Genomic DNA, 20,057 nt, shown 5'->3' on the forward strand with positions numbered 1-20,057 from the left:
GAGGAAGGTGCCTTATCTGCTCCAGCATCAATGGTCCTCATCACAGCCTTTCTCAGCCCTCAGGGACCCCAAGGATCCCAGGGGATGGTTTTCACATCAAGAGGCTTCTGCTTAGGATCACGTCCTCACAACACTGAGACACTGTGCTGACATTCCCGTTCAGCCCCAGCGACCCAAGGGCAGATGCTTCAACTGCTGTCTCATGGTGTGGGATCAAAGCTGTGTCACGGAGGCAGTCTCTGCAAATGGAACTTTTTTTGCCTGATTTTTTTTTCACCCCCTCCCTTTTAACTGGAAGGAATCCAAGAAAATATTCTGAAAAAAAAAAAACAAACCAAAAACTGGCTATTAGCTTATGTTTACTGTAAACCCAGGAGCTGATAAGCAGAGCATACGGGCAAGCATTTCAAATATGTTTTCAAGGGGATTCCAGAAGTGCCAACAGATCCCCAGCAGTACAGCTTTCTTTGCCAAAAAGGGATTTTTTTTTTTTGGGGGGGGGGGGGGGTGGAACTTTTGTTTCTTTTGGCCAGCACCAGTTCTTAGCCAGGTTTTGCCTTGCTCACCCCTTAACTCAACTGTGAAATCAGGTTTGGAGCATGGCTGGGGTGAGGGATGGGTGCCATGGGAACGCTAACTAAAATTGGGTTTATGGATAATTCCCAATGAAAGAAGCAAGCCAGAGCCAAGCTGGGGCTGTGGCTCGCTGCCCCCATGTCTGATTTCTTCTTTCGTGGTCCTGCAGAGCTTTTCACCCTGTGCTCACCCCCAAGGACCTGAGCACACTGTGCAACAGCAGCCACAGTATTTATGAACCGCAACCCAACACCCCCAGATTTCATTAGATTTACGGTCCCGTGCTCCCTGGGAAGCCTCATTAAACACAACCAGCCTAATTAAAGCGTGAGGCAGACGAGATGAGGTAGCAAACAATGCAGACATCTGTCCTGCTGCTCCATCTATGGTGGGACCTCGGGACTGGAAAATTCCCACTCTGCCCTCCAGCACCTGTAACGCTGATGCGGAACCGGGGCCATGCTGACTCTCCAGGGACGCAGCTGTTCTTACACTGCATTAGCAAATTAAAGATGGAGCATCAGGCTGGCGTCTGCTTTTTGGCAGGGCTGCAGCCCATCTAGCGTGGCCTCCCAAGCTATTTTTGGTTTTTTTTTTTCTCTGCAAAGAGCTTTGACTTTCACCCACCCCTGGGGAGCCTATGAAAACTGGTTGGTTACCTTAACCCAGTTAGCTCTGCGCAACCCAGATCTCCTTGGCACAAACCAAGCAGCAAACCTTGAGAAGCGTTTCGCTGCCAAGTCCTTTCTTTAGATGATAAAGGAATGAGAAGCATAGAATCATGAAGGTTGGAGACGACCTCTAGGATCACCACGTCTAACCCCAACCCACCCCACCATGCCCACTGACCACGTCCCTCAGTGCCACATCTCCATGGTTCTGGAACACCTCCAGGGATGGTGACCCCACCACTCCCTGGGCAGCTGTGCCAGAGCCTGACCACCCTTTTGGAGAGGAAAGTCCCCACCGAGCATGGCTGGGTGGGGAAGAGATCCCCAAGCCATGCAAGCAGAGTGAAAGCGGATCTGCAGGAAGCACCTTGGGAGCACCAGGGCTGCCTTCTCCTTGTCCTCACTGGGCCCTGGAGAACACACCAGTTCCATCCCACCATCCCTATTGCCTATTGCAGCTGCAGCCACCGGAGAGCCAGCCCTCAGCCCTTGCCCTGCCCCTGGTTCCCCAAAGCCCCTTGGCTACAGAGAACCAAAGAAAAAGGCTTTCTGCAGGAGGAGAATTGAACCTTTCCAGAACAACTGCTGATCTGATTTCTCACTTCCAAGCATTTGCGTGTTCAAAAAGCTGAGAAGGGTTTCTTTGTCTGCCTGGATCAATGCTTGTAGGCATCTTCCCAACAGCACATGTCCATGGGTCCAGGCAGGTTCCTTCTCCTTCCACACCCTTCTCCACACTGTATGAGTTGCTCATTCCATCTCACTGCAGGGTTAGGCAGCCTTTCCCCGAGCAGCCATGCCTTGTGCACAGTGACATTTTTGCATCTAATGCAGAAAACCTGGGGTGAGATTTCCTTTCTCCTTGGATGTGGTGGGTGAGTCCTTCACGGCTACCTCTTAGCACAGTTTTCATGGATTCCTGGGGTACAGCTCCACTGCCTTCACACTTTGCCTTATCCAAACGAGTTAGCGAACGCCTTCCAGATAGGCGGAAGAAAAATTGCTCTTGGATAAGCAGCTGAATAGTTAACTAAGCCTAGATTATGAAGGCCTGGCTCCATTTCTGCCTGAGCAGGTTAATTGTTAACACTCTAGTAACAAAGGCCTTTGGGAGACATACCTAGGCACCGTGCCACGTGGGAGGGAAATCAATCGCTGCTCACAGGCAGGGCAAGCGACAGCAAACAGCCTGAGAGCAACGCAGTGTGTTGGAATGCTCATGTGTGGTTCCCACTTTGCTCCTCCTGCAAAGGCACCCAGAGGTCAAAAATCCCCCCCCCTACACACACACACACCTCGTAACAGGTGTGCCCATGACCTTCAGCCATCAAGTTGGTTTGGTTGGGTTTTAATGAGCATGCAATTAGTGGAAGGGTGTGAACGCTCGTTTCTGTAGGACCTACACCTGCACAGTGCCTAGGGCTCTGTTGGTTTTCCAGTTTGTTGGCACTAGTGCCAGAGAGGTGTCTGGAGAACAACATAACACAGTTCTTAGAACAATGGAATGGTTTGGGTTGGAAGGGACCTTAATAAACCACGTGGCTCCAGCTGCCCTGGGCAGGAATGCCTTCCATTAGACCAGGCTGCCCAAAGCCCCATCCAACCTGGCCTTGAGTCATCTTGGTCCAGGGTGATGGAGCAGGATAGGAATAGTGTCACAGGATGAAAGGAAAGTGCTGTGATCATGTCAGCTTCTTCCAGAAAGATATATGGATGAAGAAGGGAAGACCGCTAATGGGCTGGTTGTGAGATGACAGCGCTGTAGGGAGCAAAACCACCTGTGTTTGGAGGTTAACAAACCCTGGAGGAGAACCAGCACTAAAATGGAAAACCTGCAGTTAGGCTGGGCAAGTACCTCCTCGGAAGACCATAGAATCATTAAGGTTGGAAAGATCAATAAGATCATCTAGTTCAGCCATCAACTCATGTCACTTAATGCGACATCTACCCTTTTCTTGTACACCCCCAGCAATGCTGACTCCACCATCTCCCCGGGCAGCCTTTTCTAACACCTCACCACTCCTTCTGAGATGTTTTTTTTCCTAATATCCAACCTGATGTTTGAGCCTGAGTCTCAGCGAAGCCCCACAACCTCAAAAGTTGCTGCTGGGGTTGGCATGGACACCCTGCATCCCCAGGAAACATCTCAAGAAACAATAATGAGATGGGAAACCACCTCCTGTCCCTGCATGGATTGCTGTGGTGGGCATGGAGGATTGCTGCTGAGGTTGGATGGACCTGCTTCATTTCTCCAGCAAGGTTTTTACTCTTTGTTACTGTTACTCATGTGCTACCTTCTCATGGCCATGCTGGGCCCGAAGCTGGCCAATCATAGAATCATTAAGACCACTAAGCTCATCTAGTCCAACTTGTCAACCCATCCTCATCATGCCCACTAAACCACGTCCCTCAGTGCCACATCTCCATGCTTTCTGAACACCTCCAGGGACGGTGACTCCGCCACTTCTAGCACCACGACAACTGCATGTCCACACGAGTGGATGCAAGAGGCAAGGACACCTCTGCTCTGCTCTGACCCAGCTCCAGCATGTCAGCATCTCCTCTTCTCCTTCACCCTTCTCAAATCGCCTCACTTTGAAGAGGAAAACAGAATGAGCTTTCTCAACTGCTCATTCCCAGGCATTCTTTCCAGTCCTCAAATCATTCTTGCTGCACCTCCCCCAACTCCTTCTCTCCTCTCCAGCATCCTGGCTCGGTGGCTGCCAGGTTTTCTTCCACCACTGAAACATGGCACAAAAGCACAGCCCTGCTGGACGTGAACCTGTCTGCGGAGTGTGCAAATTGCTGACTTCGTACCCACAGGCTTTTTCCACTGCCAGAAGCCAGACAATGTCAGGAGAACTCCCACTGCTTCCCAAGGACCCGCAGCTCTCCTTCTCCTTTCTCCAGGCCACGCATCTCTACCATCTGCACCACACCTACACTACCATCCCAGCTTGGGACTCCTGCTGGGAAATATTGCTTTTGGGAATAGGAGACCCACAGCACTCCTGGAGTTACTGCTCTCAGTTAGGAGCCATCAGCCCCCAGGATGTGGCTGGGTAGGAGACACCAGGACCCACTGTGCCTTTCTGTCCCACCATGCATGGGGTCAGGGTGGTAGGAGATGGGACACTGAGGTCACTGTTGGGGGCTGCACTTTCTTGAGCTTCTGTGGGAAATGAAAGCAAGCGGGCTCGGAAACGTTTCCTTTTCCTTTCTGCCTGCTAATGAGATAATTACAGCCTTTTGTATTCTGGGAAACTACTTTCTCATTACAGGGGCCGCATCAGCTATTTACATAATAAGCCTGAAACAAAAGAGATGAGATGAAAAGACCCAGGCGGCAATTCAGGGAGAGCTGCGCTGCTGCCAAGGGAGAGCCCACAGATGGTGGCTTCCTCTGTCCCCATCCATCCCTCTCCTGAGGTCAGGAGTGGGTGGCAGTGCCCAGTGTGGGACATTCCCAGTATGGGATGCTCTTTGCTCTCAGCTGCAAGGGGCCATGGGTCTTCCAAGAGTCCCACCACTTGGGGTTCAGTGGGTACCAAACTCTCCCATCCCCATGTCCCAGATTCTTCATCTTGCCAGCTGGACAGAGGTCACACCTGTCCCATCCCATACCCCATGTCATATTTCTCTATCTCTTCAGTTGGCCAAGGACATGCTGGATACCAGCCTGTCCCATCCCATGTCCCATGCCCTAGTTCTCTGTCCCCACAAAGGACACAGTGGGTACCAAAATATCCCCTCCCACATCCCATGTCCCAGTTCCTTGTGTTCCAGCCATCCCACATCCCAGCATCTTATCCCCCAGCCAGCCAAGGGACATGCTGGGTTGTCAACTATCCGATCCCATGCCCCATGTTCTACTTCCCTGTCACTACAACTGGCCAAGGGACACATTAGGTACCAAAGTGTCCCATCCTACATCCCATGGCCAAGTTCTCTGTCCTCCTAGTTGGCCAAGGGATACTCTGAGTTCCAACCTGTCCCATTCCACATCCTTTTTCCCCCAACTAGCCAAGGGTTAACACTGGATACCAGCCTGTCCTATCCCATGTCCCACATCTCAGTTCTCTGTCCTTCCAGTTGTCTGGGGGAGACTTTAGGAACCAACATGTTCCATCTCACACCCCCCATGTGCTGTCCCCCCAGCTGCCTAGGGGACACGTACACCAACTTGTCCCCAGCATGCCAATCGCACCACCTCCCTTCCCCAATAAAGGCTCCATTGTTCTTCCCCGACAAAGCCTGAATAGAGCAGCCTGCTCCACCTTTTCCAGCTAATCCCCCCCCCCCCCCCCCTTGCTATCAGTTTTCCTCCCAGCTTGTCGCTGTGCTGAAGGCACACACTCCGCTGCCACCAGGAAGTGGTAGGAGGAGAATCACTGCAATGCAAACCGAAACCTGTGGTGAGACGGACCAGTGGGACATTATGTCCAACCCTCTGCTCAAGAGCCACATGCCCAGGATCGCATCCAGGCATGCTGTGGGGTTGCTACAGGTTTCACAGTCTCCATTCATGGAGGTTTTCAATCTTCCTTCCAATGAGGGCAGCCTGTCCTTGGAAGACCCCAATGGGGACCCATGTGCCTTTGGGGCACCCTCCTCCACCTGCAGCATCCCCTAATCATCCCCACTCCCTGATCCCAGTGGGATCTCCTTGGCATCCAAGCAAAATTCAGAGGGGAAGGACCATGGGGTGCCCCATTGGGCCGGGGTTGGCTGCACACCAGCCCTGTGCCAGCCGGATTCCATCACCATGGGCCCGGCTGTGATTTATAATTAACTCACTCACAGGAATTTCAAGGGCGTGGAGTGGCTGCCTCGTGCTGCTGGGGGGAGCCCAGGATGTGCTCACATCTTGAGCTGGGAGCCCCCCACCGCTGGTACCCCACACCCTGAGATGTAAGGATACTGCATCCCCAGAATGAAGGGGAGCAAGGTGCCGGTGGATGCAAGCTAGATCCAAGATGAGCATAGATGGGGGGGCGGTGGGAGGGGGGAGGATAACATTTCTCCCCAGAGCAGCCCACAGCTTACATCCCACCACACACACCTTGGGGACAAAGCATGTCCCAGTGGGAACAGTGCCACCCCGAGCTCTAACAAAGACTCTGAAAGCTGCTGCGAGAGGGAGAAGGAAGTGACCCCCCCAAAAAAGAACTCCCCCAACTCTTTGGGGCTTACCTGGTGCCCCCAGTGCTCCATCCTCTCGCACTCCCCGTCCTGCTGTGGGCTCTCTGCTCATCGTCCACCTGCTCAGCACCCCAGGAAAAACTCCCTAATCCTACCTGGCATAAACAACCAGCCGCACTTTGCTCTGCCTGATTGGCCTCCACCAGCCCGTGCCGTGCCTTAACTCTTTCTTTGCATCTTTGCACCCAGAGGCCAGCAGTGTGAGGAGGGAGGCACCCAGAGACCACCCAACATCTCTGCATCTCCCACGGAAAGGTGCTGGGGGTTCTCACAGCACAAAGGGATGTGCACCATTTCAGGCGCCAGTCCCATTACTGCTGGTCCTGGGAGAGAGATTCCAGCCCAATAGCTTTGAGACAGTCTCAGCTCTTCAAGATTTGGGTTAATTCATATTTTATATCTTACCAACGCACGCAAAGATTTGGGTTAATTCATATTTTACATCTCACTGACAAGCACGAAGGAAGCGGATTCTGGCTGTATTTTCTCTGTGCCAATGCTGCCCTACCTTAACCCCAAACTCTCTGATAAAGCCAAGCACCAATTAAAACAATAACCCTTAGTTATGGTGGGATGTGATCCCTGCAGCCATTTGCATATTTCACATTTCAGCACAGAGGAATTGAAGGGGCAGTTGCTATCTCCCATGGAAGCAAGCAGCAAGCGGTCGCGCTGCCCATCTGTCCTTAATTGTGGCACATTCTGGCTTCCTTTCAGCCCATTTGGACAAATAGGTTTGAGAGGTTTCCCTGTGCACGCGAATGGGGGAGGTGGTGTAAGTGGGATGCTCAGCGTGGGATGCTCAATGTGGGATGCTCTACATAGGATGCCCAACGTGGGATGCTCTACGTGGGATGCTCTACATGGGATGCTCAACGTGGGATGCTCAACGTGGGATGCTCTAACCATCCAGGTTTGGCTGTCAACCAATCAACTTGCACAAAGTGGCCTCAAGCCCAGGCAGAAAAAGCTCTCAGCTGTGGCCAAAGAGCAATCAAACTTCTCCTGGGGGGCCAACCAGCCCCCAGCACTCATATGGGATTATTTGCAGTCATACAGCCACACAAAGCTGCCGCTAATTTGGACTTATTTGCTCAAGGGAATTTGCTGTCAGCAGGATGGCTGCGTGTCAAAGGAGCTGCTGGTTGCAGCCTTGCAAACATAGCATCACCCACCGCGTGCTAATCGCTGCAAGAGCGGTAAAATAGCAATAATGCTAACAATAACCTAATATGGGTTACACGTGTATTTAAACTGCGGCAACACGCGCTGCTGGGGTGCATGGAGAAGGTGTAAATTATGCAGAAATGGATTCCTACACAGCCTCAAGCTCTTAATTTTGCCCTTTGGCTTCAGAAGTGGGGGATTTCCAAGAGGCAATGGGTGCTTCGGGCTTTACTAGAAGACCCCCAGCAGTAGGATGCATGGCTTGCACCTTGGAAATAGGAACACTGGAAAAATACAGAAAGCCCTTCCCACCCCAGGGAGAACAGCTGGGGTTGTGCAGGTTGATGTCGTTTGAGGTTACGCTCGTTCCTTCTCTGGGAGCTTTGCTATATCTAAGCACTTCCTGAAGATGAATAAATCACGATGGAAGAGGCTTTGGAGATCTCCACCACCATCCGTGCTCCCAGCGCTCTCAGACAAGTCACAAACTTCTGAACCCTGAACTCCCATTTCTAAGCAAGGACAACGAGTGTTGAACCTCCCTTCCCACCGGGACCACCACCACCAAAGCCTCTCCACAGCCTGAGAGCCATCAGAGACCCCCAGCTCACAGTAGTCTGTCTTGCAGGGGCTCCTGTGCATCCAGTTGCATCTACACCACCATGTTTCCCAGCATGTTTCCCTTGTAACCACCAAGCCTCTCTGATTTTGGGTTTTATCTGAATCTACACTGCCTTTTTTGGGCAGCCACAGTCAGTCTCCAGGTGATGACCACCCTTCTCTGCCATGGGTCAGACCACAAGTCTGCCAATGCACTCTAAATTGCTGTTTAAATTCAACCAGATCATGGTTATCGACACAGATTACACCCTAATTAACCACACAGCTTGAACCCTAATTAGCATTCTACAGAACGCATCAACAGGGGCAACTTCCAGCCTTGTATTAGGGGTTAGGAGTTACCCACCTGCCTACCCAGCTATGACGAGCTGTGTCTTCCTGCCTGGGGAAAGATACTTTGAACACCCACCAAAACCCCAAAATGCATCCCTCAAAGGATGCCCATGCCAAGCACAGCATGGATTTCCACCATGCATAAGGCTGCGGAGCGCCTAGCAGTGCAGAAGAGGTTAAAATTAGAGGGGTCTGCAGATTTGGGGTGGGAGCCACAAGAAAAAAGAACACCTGTAGCTGTTCAAAAACAGAAAGAAAGGAGGAAGAAAGGCAAAAGGAAAGAAGCAGATCCCCTTTCTCTGCTCAATGAATCTCCTGGACCGACTGCTATCAAACGGGACCCTGGGGACTCCTATTCATTTTTTCTCTTCTGCAGAGAGAAATTCTCTTGTTTGAGAATTATTTCTATGGAAATGTTCTGGTGTTTCTCTCTCTCTCTCTTTTTTTTTTCTCTCTTGAATGAAATCGGGTGTGTGTTGTTTTCTTTTCCAGTGCCCTCTCCTTCTCTTGAATAAAACAAAATTCAGTTTTCAGAAAGAAAAATGCCGCTTTGCCCCCCAGCCCTCCCCCCTTTTCTCCTTTTCAATGCCTTCTTCCTCTTGAGGCAAAGAAAAATAAACTCGACTCAAAACCAAACGCTTTGTTCCTTGGATCCTTTGTTTCCCTTTTCCTTTCTCTTGCAGCGGTGGCTCCGAGCAGCTCCCTGGCGGGGTGATCTCACTCCTGCTGGAGCCATTTCGATTCAAGATCTCTGAGCACTTTGAGGTCCCCGGACTGTGGCTTATAAAAGTGGTTAAGTGTTTTCTGTGCTGATCAGAGCAGGAGCAAAAATGTCAGCAGCGAGGAACGTCACCGGGTTGGGACTTTCCCCTGGGGTTTGTGGGCAGAAAGCATCGATGTGCTTGGGGAGAGATGGAAATGGGAGCAGACGCCTGGCTCCCCGCATTGGGATTTCTTCCTTAAAGAAACGCTCAGTCAAAACACCCTGATGTAGGCAAGAGCCATCCTCAGACTCCTTTATTTACAGGAGTAATCATTTTCAAAGTCTTGAAGAGATGAAAACCCCAAACCTCCCAAATGGGCGCCCTGCCCTGACTATGGAGCAGGGTTGTAAATCTCCAGAGCTTTCCAGCCAGCATCACTACAGCTTAAATTCAGCTCCAGCCCTCAGCTGGGAGCCAACTCCACTTGTTATAGAATCATAGAATCATTTGAGTTGGAAGGGACGCTTAAAGGTCATCTAGTCCAATGCCCCTGCGATGAATGGGGAAAGTAAGCAGATGACATCCAAGTTAGTGAATGGCATCCAACAGGCTGCATCCAGAAGATTGATCTCATGCCATAACTCTAAATCATCCCTTGGGGTGAGCTACAGAAGGGCTACAGCTTGTGTAGGGGTTTTATAGAACCACGGAATCATTAAAGATGGAAAAGACCTCTAAGATCACCAAGCCCAACCCCAACCCACTCTCACTATGCCCACTGACCACATCCCTCAGTGCCACATCCCCATGGTTCTGGAGCACCTCCAGGGATGGTGACTCCACCACCTCCCTGGGCAGCTGTGCCAGTGCCCGACCGCTCTTTTGGATAACAAATCTTTCCTAATATCCAACCAGAACCTTCCCTGGCACAACTTGAGGCCATTACCTCTCACTGAGTGTTTGCAGCTTCACGTCCTGATGTGCCTTACTGTAAGCTGCCCTTGAACCTGTGGCTGTTGTTTGAAGATATTCCCCACTATAGAATCACAGAATATCCTGAGCTGGAAGGGATCCCCAAGGATCACCAAGTCTAACCCCTGAGATGTCATCCCTGCGCCGGTCTGAAAGGTAAAATGCGGAGGGAATTTGTTCATGCTCAATAAAGGGAATAAATTGAGACATTTCCATACTGCCCCAGAAGTGTGGATTGGGAAGGGACCCTCTCCAAGTCATCGTGGGGGACTGGTGGGGGTGTCCTGATCACTGCAGAGCTGGGTTGGTGCCATTTGTTGCAAGGGGGATGCTTTCCGTCTCCAACCCATGGCAGCATCTGCTTGCTCAGCTTGAGGCAACGAGAACAAGCCAAAAGACTCTGGTTCCTGTCGTCCAGAGAGATGGTTTCCTATTCTGGCAAAGCAGCCCTGCTGGTATAAGCTGTCTCTTCCTGAGAGGGCTGTGTTGGATCCACACGGAGCAGACAAGCTTATGCAGTGCTGGCAAGCTTGGAGCTGGTGCATAGCCCAGGTCCTCCCGTAAATCACGGCTCCTGCAACTCTAGCTGCAGATGATGAAAGCCTGGAGTGTGTGCTGTGATGTTCCAGCATGGTGGCTTGGCCATGCTATGTAGGTCAGTCTGAGCTGCGTGGGGGAGCATGTGATGCTTGTCCTGGCCATATGGCACTCCCACTCGTGCCTGCTAATCGTAGCTGCTCTTAGGCAAGAAGAAATGCACTTTAAATGGTCACCTTCCTTCCTTCAGCTAATGAGAGGAAGAAGTGGAGGGCTTTCTTTTCACCAGACCTTCATACCACACGTCCTCTGCCAGGGAAGAGAGCTCCTGTTTCTCCCATGGGAGCTCGAGCCATATAAAAGCTGGACAAGATCCTCATCTTAAACTTTTGAGCTGAAGAAATGGTGTAGGCAAGCAATGCCATCCCTTTTCCCTTCTCTTCCTTCATGCTTTGGCGGAGCTACTCCAACACTCAGGAGATGGTGACAAAGTCTCCAGAAAGAGCAGCCAATATGCCTGGTGAAAGCTGGAGTTAGCAGCTTTCCCAGCTAACTTTTAGACTGGTGAATCTTGTCTAAGCATCCAGCCTTGAGTGTTTATCTGGAAGAAAGGAAGAAAACCTCCTAGAGAGTGCCCAGGCCCACTCACAGTCCCAAATCAGGAGGTCAAGTCTGGTAAAAATTAATTGGAGCAAAACAAATTGCCACCAGAACGACTGGCTTTCTAATGAAATGAGCAGGTCAGCATGCATCTTGTTTAAAAGGGCTGTTTCCATCCACACTGGGATTCAGAGATTGGAGACAGCCCCCTCAGGCCAGGGTGGATGGTCCTTTTTTGGCATCAAAAGGAAGGAGAAAGGTTAAATCCTCAGCAAATATCCCCATCCTGCTCAGCCTCTCTGGGCTTCAGCAGGAGCAGGAACAGTGGGATCTGCTGGAGGTGCAGGGAGCCTGGAGCATCTCAGTGGCCCCACGCCTGTGTGCATGCCCCGAGGTCTATGCTTTCTTTCTAGCCCCTGAGGATCCAGGCACAGATCACAGAAAAGGATTTGGCTGAAGGTGAGTGGGAGTTGAAATGCCATCTACATCCATGACTGATGTGCCTGACAGCACTGGGCTCCGGCAGGAGTTAGTTTACAGTTAATGAATGACACGAGTGTAACAGACATCCCTCAGCTACTGGCTTCCCCATAGATGGCTTCTTTGTACTCAGAGAAATGTGGGGATTCCCTGCCCTAAATACAAATTCCTGTGCAGTGGCTGGCACTGAACCATGACTGGAAACCAGTTTCCCCAGTAATGGCCTTAAGTTGCACCAGGAGAGGTTGGATATTTGGAAGCAATTTTGTCTCCAAAAGAATTGGTCAGGCATTGTCACAGGCTGCCCAGGGAGGTGGTGCTGTCACTGTCCATGGAGATGCTCAAGAAAAGAGTAGACATCACACCTGGGGACACATGGTTAGTGGGACGGTGGGGATAGGATGACTGCTGGACTTGATCTCGGTGGTCTTTTCCAATCTCAATGGTTCTATGTTTCTAACTGGAAACCAGCCTCCCCAGTGAGAACCAGTGGTTTTGTCTCCACTCCCTGCTCCCCTTCCCATCACCTATTAATCAAAAAACACAGCAAGAAAGATTCCTGTTATAGTATAGAATCATTAAAGCTGGAAAAGACCACTGAGATCACCCAGTCCAGCTACTGACCCAGACTTTGCTGTGCAGGAAGGAGAGCGGGAGCAGGGAGATGCAACCCTTGGAGCGAGCAAAGCTTCCACCATACTGCCCTTCTGCTTACATACTGCTTGTGTGACTGATTCACCCATTGCTTTCTGAATAATCCATAGAGATTTTAAAGTGAAAAAAAAAAAAAAAAAGAAATAAAGAAAGGCATTGAGGAGAAAGCCATGGATGGGCCAGGGAGGGAAAATTTCCATAACTGCATAATAGTAACAGCAGATTACATAAGGGCACCTTGCGTCATCTGTGGTTGGCATCTCCGGAGAAGTAATTACATCTACACCACACATCTAAAGAAAATATCATCACGTTAGCTTCCATATCCTATAATTAGGCCTCACAAGATAAGTGCCAGGGGTTTTATTATGTTGCATACGTTGACTATAGAGCTAGACGCAGATCTATGGATTCCATCTTTTTTTCACCAGCTAGGAGAGTTTTTGGAGTTTAGTGTGGCATGGAAAGGGATGTGATGAGTGTCACCTTCGTGAATGGGATGGTAAAATATTTTAGCCACCTCCCTCAGTGTCAGCCAGGCTGATGGGGACCTGGTGGGATGGAAAGGCAAAGCCAGGGCCTTGGTTTTCAATCCTTCAAATGCTCTTTGATTTCTACCCCTGTGCTGCAAACCCTGGGAAGCCATTTTTCACTTGCTAAGGAAATGATCTGATCTGCAGGAAGGTGTTGCTCTCATGGGTTCCTGAGGTGTCTGCTCAGTCTCATTAAACAAACCCTTCTGCTTGCCCAGCTTTGGACTTCACAACAAGCTTTGGGCTTTGAACACTTCTCCCTTCCCTCCAGATCCTCTGCAAAAGGAAAATGGGGCTTTGAAATCACTACAGGGCTTGCAAATGACTTGCTTTGATGGAATCCTTCTCATATGCTTTGTCTTGCTCATGCAGCATTGGCATGAAAAGGAGCCAGAAACAGCACGTGACAATTCTCTGCTCTCTGGGTCCAACAGCACGATGGACACAACAGAGAGCTTTGGGCCAAGAAAGGAGGACCAATGAAACACATCTCGTCTACAGCCCTGGTTTCCTCCTTGCTTTCCATTTGCCAATAAATGGGTTGAGAGCACTGGGAAATACCATCAGCTCTGTTGCAGATGCAACAGATTTGTCCAAATCACACCAAAGAGGCTCCTCCAGCAACACGGCACATTTCTCTAAGCCAGTTGTATTCCCAACACCATCATCAGCTGCAGAAAACCCATCTCTACCCTGGGCTCTCAGGATGGGTTTTGTCCCTCTTTCTCCTTTTTACTATCTTCCATCTGGAAGACTCACAGGATCACAGGATCATAGAATGGCTTGGGTTGGAAGGGACCTCAAGGATCATCAAGCTCCAGCCCCATTACATGAGGGATGAAGGAAGAGAAGGACTACCAAGCTCAACAGAGCTGTCCTTAGGGCCAGATTGAATGGAGACACAAAGCCCTGTGATCACCGAATAAATAACCTAGTAGCCATCAGAGATGTCAACTGGAAGAAGGTCATCTACAGTCAAAGGCTGATGAGCAACAGTCCTAGAAAACATTCCTGCATCCCATTAAAGGCTTTTCTATCTTTTATTGCTTTCACCTGGGCTTTGTGAGGCAGCCTATGGGCCGGTGTTGTTTGAGGTACTCCATAGCATGTCATCACACTGTGTTTTGTTCCTGTACCTTCGTGAAGAAAAGCCAGCTTGCATTGCCCTCGTGGTCTAACCCCACTCATATTTATTTCTCGCTTTGCTTTGTGCCAAAGCAACGTTAGGTTACAACCATGAGAAAATGCTTCCAATGGTTTTATGAGGAGTAAATTAACCGGGTAGACAACCTGCTAAGCAAACACTCCTTGGGATGCTGCACTCTGAGCTGCCAACACTACGTGTGCTACTGGGAGAACACGGCACTGAGCTCCTGGGGCACTGTCTCCACCCCAGCACTCCTTTCAGGAATGACTGTACTGTACCCATCCAGCCCCTGCTCACCATCAGCCTTGTTGGACTAATACCCACCAAGCCCAGAGTTCCCCTTCAGCCCCCTTAGCCTTTGCTTTTCCAAGCTGAAGAGTCGCAGCCTTTTTCTTATGGAGAAGCCATACCCCTTCCATGTCCACCTTAATGTCCCATCCCATTCCCATCACAGATGATGTCCTCCTGTCCCTATCTCCCCTGTGTACCACCTTGTGACCACCTTGAGCTGCACCAGGATCAGGTCCCAAATGCCTCTGCTCCTGCCTCCACACCAGGCACCAAAATGCATTCTCCACTCTCATTGATGCCCTTTGATGGCAAATGTAAAGAGCAAGAGACCTCTAGATGGTTATTTGAGAGCCCTTATTCCTACATTATGAGGATTACTCCTCCTGGCAGTGATGATTTCATAGAGCCTCATACACAGAACTCCTCCTGAACCATTTATTTTTTAACTGGAGCTCTGTGCTAGGAGAGAACCAAGATATGCAAAGGACAAATACCACTTGGGGCTGAGCCCTCACCAGCTCCCACTACTCCCAAGGCTTTGGTTCTCAGCATGGGGCAGCAGGATGCTTCAGACCTGAAGGTAAGCTGGGAAGCTCTTGTGAAACACGTCCCAGAGGAGCCTGGCATGTGCTGAAAGCTTGCACTTCCTATCTTTGGGGCGGAATTCCTTCCAGCACAACATCCTTATTAATTTGCCTGGGCTGTGAGCAGACAACAGCAATCCCACGCTGCTCATCTCACCTGTGCTGCTGACAGCGGCTGCCGCGGGATCTGCTGCTACAACACCAGATGTACTTTCAGCATCATTCCTCTGTAGGTTTTTAAGTGAATCCGTGCTGGCAAAGCACTCAGGGAGGGTTTACAAGAGTGCTTTAGGGCACTGCTTCAGACAGGACCACAGCCACAGTCAAGTGATGCGCAGGAGCCGATCCCTGACTCCTCTTTAGGGTGGGAGGGAGGAGCACGTAGCCAAATGCCACCAGGAGCCAGAGAAGGGAAGAAATCAGGAGAAAAAGGGAGTGCCCACTGTTCCAGGAAGGTAAAAGGGTGGAGAAAGGTCTGGGAAAACCCAAGTGATCGTGATACAGAGGGTCACCTGTGCATGGCAGGAAAATAGTATTAATAAACCCTAATATTTTGCTAAGTGAAAAACAAACACCCGATTTTCCAGACCGAGGGCAGACTGTATGGCAAGAGGGCAGAGGGCTGCACTTGCTTACAAACTGAAAACAGAGAAGGATTTTTTTGACGGGACCATCCTGCACACAGGACTCCACGCAAACCCTACTGGGGAAACCTTGGTGCGCCATCCTCTGCAGAAGTTGGTGGCTCCCAGAGACACCTTCAGAATAGGAGCTATTGTGCCACTTCGAGACAAAGCACTGGGGATGTCCTGGGTCCACATGAAGAGATGACTGGACGCCTTTCATTGCATTCTCAGTGCAGCTTGCTGGCTGACTCCAAGCTTTTTTGGGGCTCAACGCCACATCTTGTGCAGCTCGGTAGACCACAGGCCATCCATGCTCCATGGCTGGCATACAAGGGGTGGCTTGGATCTGAGGGTGACGCTGTCCCAGAGCCCTGGCAGCTGGACAAGTCCCGTGATGCCACGCCAGCAAATAGCTATGCCAAGCTGTGTTGACTCCTGGGGAGAGGATGCCAAGAAATGCAGGTGCTGGCAGCTCACCAGCACACAAACTGTGGCAGCAGGCAGAGCTCCGTGGGTCATGCAGGTACACCGGCATCCAGGCCAGGTCGACATGGCCAAGGGAACAGACCATAGAGAAGCTCTCCACGACTTGGACAGTCATGAGGGCTTTTTCACTCAGTACAATGAGCTCCCAGAAAGAAGCCATCCTGGTGCAGACAGCACTGAAGCAATAGGCTGAGTTTGGATAAAACAACTGTGTGTGGCAACTTGTCTCATGTCCATGGCTCCTAACAGCCTCCTCTTGTTCACCCTGGTCATCCTTCATCTTTTCTTCCTGGTCACCCTGACCCTGCATCCCTCATCCTTTCTTCTTAGCCATACTGGTCCTGCATCACGTCAGGAGGAGAAGTAATGGCCTCAACTTGCACCAGGGGAGGTACCATTTGGATATTAGGAAAGATCCTCTGAAAGAGCAGTCAGGCTCAGGCTGCTCAGGGAAGTGGTGGGGTCACCATCCCTGGAGGTGCTTCAGAACTGTGGAGATGTGGCACTGAGGGACGTGGTCAGTGGGTATGGTGGGGAGGGGTTGGGATTGGACTTGATGATCTTCCGACCTTAATGATTCCATGATTCCATGATCATTCCTCCTCTCTTCCCAGTCACCTTGACTCCTCCATCTGCTCATCCTAGCAGGCAACATTCTACAGTACCTATTTGCCCAGGGAAGGGTCTCTGTTACCTGCTGCAAGGCTGGCACTGCCTCCAAGGAGACAATTTTTGCTTATGTCAGTATGGCATTGGGGATGGCTGTTGAGCAGTTCCTTTGAGTTCCCTCCCCGTGCAAGGCAGGTGCACCACAAGCTCTACATGGCTGAGATGCTGGATGTGGGAGGAGGGAGAGAGGTCAGTCACCCCCAAGTAGCAGTGGTCTTAAAAATAGGCAGCCTTTTCCTGCTCACATTGACTCAGCCTTCACAGACTGCAAATTCCTGAGGTGTCACTGTGGGGAAATTGCCCCTCTGTGCTGACCATATCTGTCTGCAGAGTACCCTTCTATGAGGGACAGCTCCATCCCCACAAGCATGAGGAAAGGAGAAGGGGCTAAGAGGGACCAAAGGAGATGTGTCAGCATCCCAGGTGGGCTTGGATCCTTCCCAGTGGGTGAGCACCCTTGCTCTCTCCTTCAGGGCTTTGGTAGGAGCCCAATTTTGGGTTCATCCCTACCAGTGGGGTTTTCTATGCCTGAAGATGCCCTTCTCCACCACAGTGAGATGGAGCGCTGAGAATCATGGAATCATTAAGACTGAAAAAGACCACTGGGATCATCCACCTAGTCCAACCCATCATTCATGCCCATCTCCACTGCAGCAGATAACAGGACCACTTGCATATCTGTTCCCACCAAACTGGATTTCAGCTGTCTCTCATTCTAACCCTTCTCCTTCTCCAGTCCTCTCCCATCTCTCCCAATTATCCTCCCATGGGGATGGCTTGAAAGCACCTCCTCAACTCTAGGAAAGACACTGCCCCAGTGATTTTGGAGATGTATCTGTGGCCACCTCAGCTGGGATCACAGCCTCCAAAAGCCACCATGTGGCCCCAAGAGCCCACAGCCACGGGGTCCCATTGCCCAGTGGGGCAGTGGCCACAGGAGAAGGGGCAGAAGAGGGGCTTCATGTTGTGTTTAATCCTGTATAAAGCAGATGCAAACAGCTCTGTGATCTTTGGTGCCAATCTGGTCCCACTCAGCTCTTCTTCAGCATTCTGCCCACCAAGAGAGCAATGATATCCTCTCCAGAACCTGCATCTTCACATTTTTAACCCAATCTGCACCAAACTCTCTGGTTTCATCACTGGGGCCATATCCCACCAAAACAGAGGTTCAGAAGGGTGTGCTCTCTTCTCCTGCCCTGCAAGGTCCTGCTGGTACAGAGACATCCAACCTACAGCCACAGCTGCAGCTCAAGGAAGGGTCATCACTGATACCTTGGAAGCCACTTCCTTCCCCCTCCTCTCCTCCAGAAAAGCCTTTTGTCTCTGTGTTTCTTTCTCTCTTTAATTACAGAAGTGCTTTGAATAGATTCAAATGCAGCGTAGAATGCCCCTCAGGATTGGGCTCTTTTGGGCAAAGGAGGGATTTTCATTGCATCCAACTCCACAGTGAGGAAACCTGTCTGCTTCTCCCACTGCTCCCTGCCTGGGTCCCAACATCCTCACCCAACTCCTGCCTTAAGTCCAACAGTCCACTCCAAGTATGTGCAGCATAAAAAAACCAGGCATCCCCCCACTGGTTGGGGGCAAATCTCCATAGCAGAGGTGCTCCAACCTCTGAGCATCCTCATGGTCTCCTCTGACCTTCTCCAACAGCTGTGTCCCTGTGTTGGTGGCCAGAGCTGCCAGAGCAGAACGTGCCATTATTCTGCCTCGAGAAAGTTACAGAATTCACTCTGCAAATCCAATTTGCAGCAACTCCCTCTCCCAGTCCCGTATCAGATCTCTCTCAGATGTTCACAGACAACCAGGAGGAACCCTCCTTTTATTTTGCAGAACGAAGAACACAAAACAACTGAGCTGCAGCAGCGTTCCCAGGACTTGGCTGGCGATCAGAAATAGATGGTAACAATGGAGAATAGGCAGAGGCACTCAATAATTTCTCTTCTGGCTTTGCAAAAAGCAGGCTGATGTTCTCGTATTGCACAGGGGCGACAAAGTGCTTTCCAGTCCATTAGTAACCTAGGAAAACACTCAGTGGCATGGCCTAGGGATAAACATTTTTAAAGAGTGAGCTCTCATAATGTGCTCCCAAGGGTCCCATAGAAGCAGGGTGAGGAGTGCTGTGGACTGCTGCTAATCCTATCTAAAAAGTCCTGGGATTTCTCTCTGATTCCAGCAGACTAGAAGGATGCTAATTGCAGGGCAATATTCAAGAAAAGAGAGAAAAGAGGAAAAGAAGAGCATGGAGGGGTGCAGCTCAGCCCAGCAGAACGGATGCAGGACTGGAGGGATGAAGCATGGCTAAGTGTAAATGGACAGCTCATGCTGAATAAGTCTTAGCAGATCCATTCGGCTCCATTAGATGACCCAAGTAGCTTCACAGATGGGAACACACTTGTATGAGGTCTGATCACGATCTGATTTTTGGCTGGTTCTGCACAGAACCAGGAGTTGGACTCAATGATCCTTTATGGATCCCTTCCTACTTGGGGTATCAATGATGCTGTCCAGTCCCTCCTCACTCAACCCATTGGCATTTTGGCCTAGCAGCTAATTTTACCAAGGAGGGATGCCCTCATTGCCCTTTTGCAACACCTCTGCAGGTCATGGGGGTCCCTGCAAGGTGGCCCCAGAGCAGAAGCCTTCTCCTTGCAGCACAAGGTGCTGTCCACTGTGCTGATTGGAGGGTCTGCAGTAATTTATGCCAATTGCTGCAATCAGCTAATTAGCACACAAGATCGATTCGAATGAAGTTAGGTGTCAACCGCTATTATGAAAGCCAGCCACACTGGAATTAAGCTGTGAAAGCCGTCAGGGCCAAAAAGCCATTCTGGATGGCTTCTGGATGTGAAGTGGGAAAAGCTGGATGGTTTTCAACTGAGATTCTCAAGTCCGACCCCAACCCACCCCCACCATGCCCACTGACCACGTCCCTCAATGCCACATCTCCATGGTTCTTGAACACCTCCAGGGAAGGTGACCCCACCACTCCCTGGGCAGCCTGCATCATAGAATCCTTACAGTTGGAAGGGACCTTTAAGGGCCATTTAGTCCAACTCCCCCACAGTGAAGAGGGATATCTACAGCTCCATCAGGTGCTCAGAGCCCCATCCACCCTGACCTTGGGTGTCTCCAGGGATGGGGCATCCACCACCTCTCCAGGCAACCTGTGCCAGTGCCTCACCACCCTCACTGTAAAAGACT

At 50.6% G+C, this 20,057-nt stretch overlaps 1 protein-coding gene across 6 annotated transcripts in view; it reads right to left on the reverse strand.

The window, feature by feature from the left end:
- LZTS3 (leucine zipper tumor suppressor family member 3) overlaps positions 1 to 20,057 on the reverse strand; it is a 44,236-nt gene that overhangs the window by 16,457 nt on the left and 7,722 nt on the right. For 2 of the 6 annotated variants that reach the window (XM_040700094.2, XM_040700092.2), the window contains exon 1: positions 6,441 to 6,545. The exons of the other annotated variants lie outside the window; for them this stretch is intronic. The gene's annotated coding sequence lies outside the window, so the exon portion shown is untranslated. Of the gene's footprint in view, positions 1 to 6,440; positions 6,546 to 20,057 lie in introns of those variants that run through there. 6 annotated transcript variants of the gene reach the window in all.

The sequence above is a fragment of the Gallus gallus genome, chromosome 4 (genome assembly GCF_016699485.2).
Source record: "Gallus gallus isolate bGalGal1 chromosome 4, bGalGal1.mat.broiler.GRCg7b, whole genome shotgun sequence".
NCBI lineage: Eukaryota > Metazoa > Chordata > Aves > Galliformes > Phasianidae > Gallus > Gallus gallus.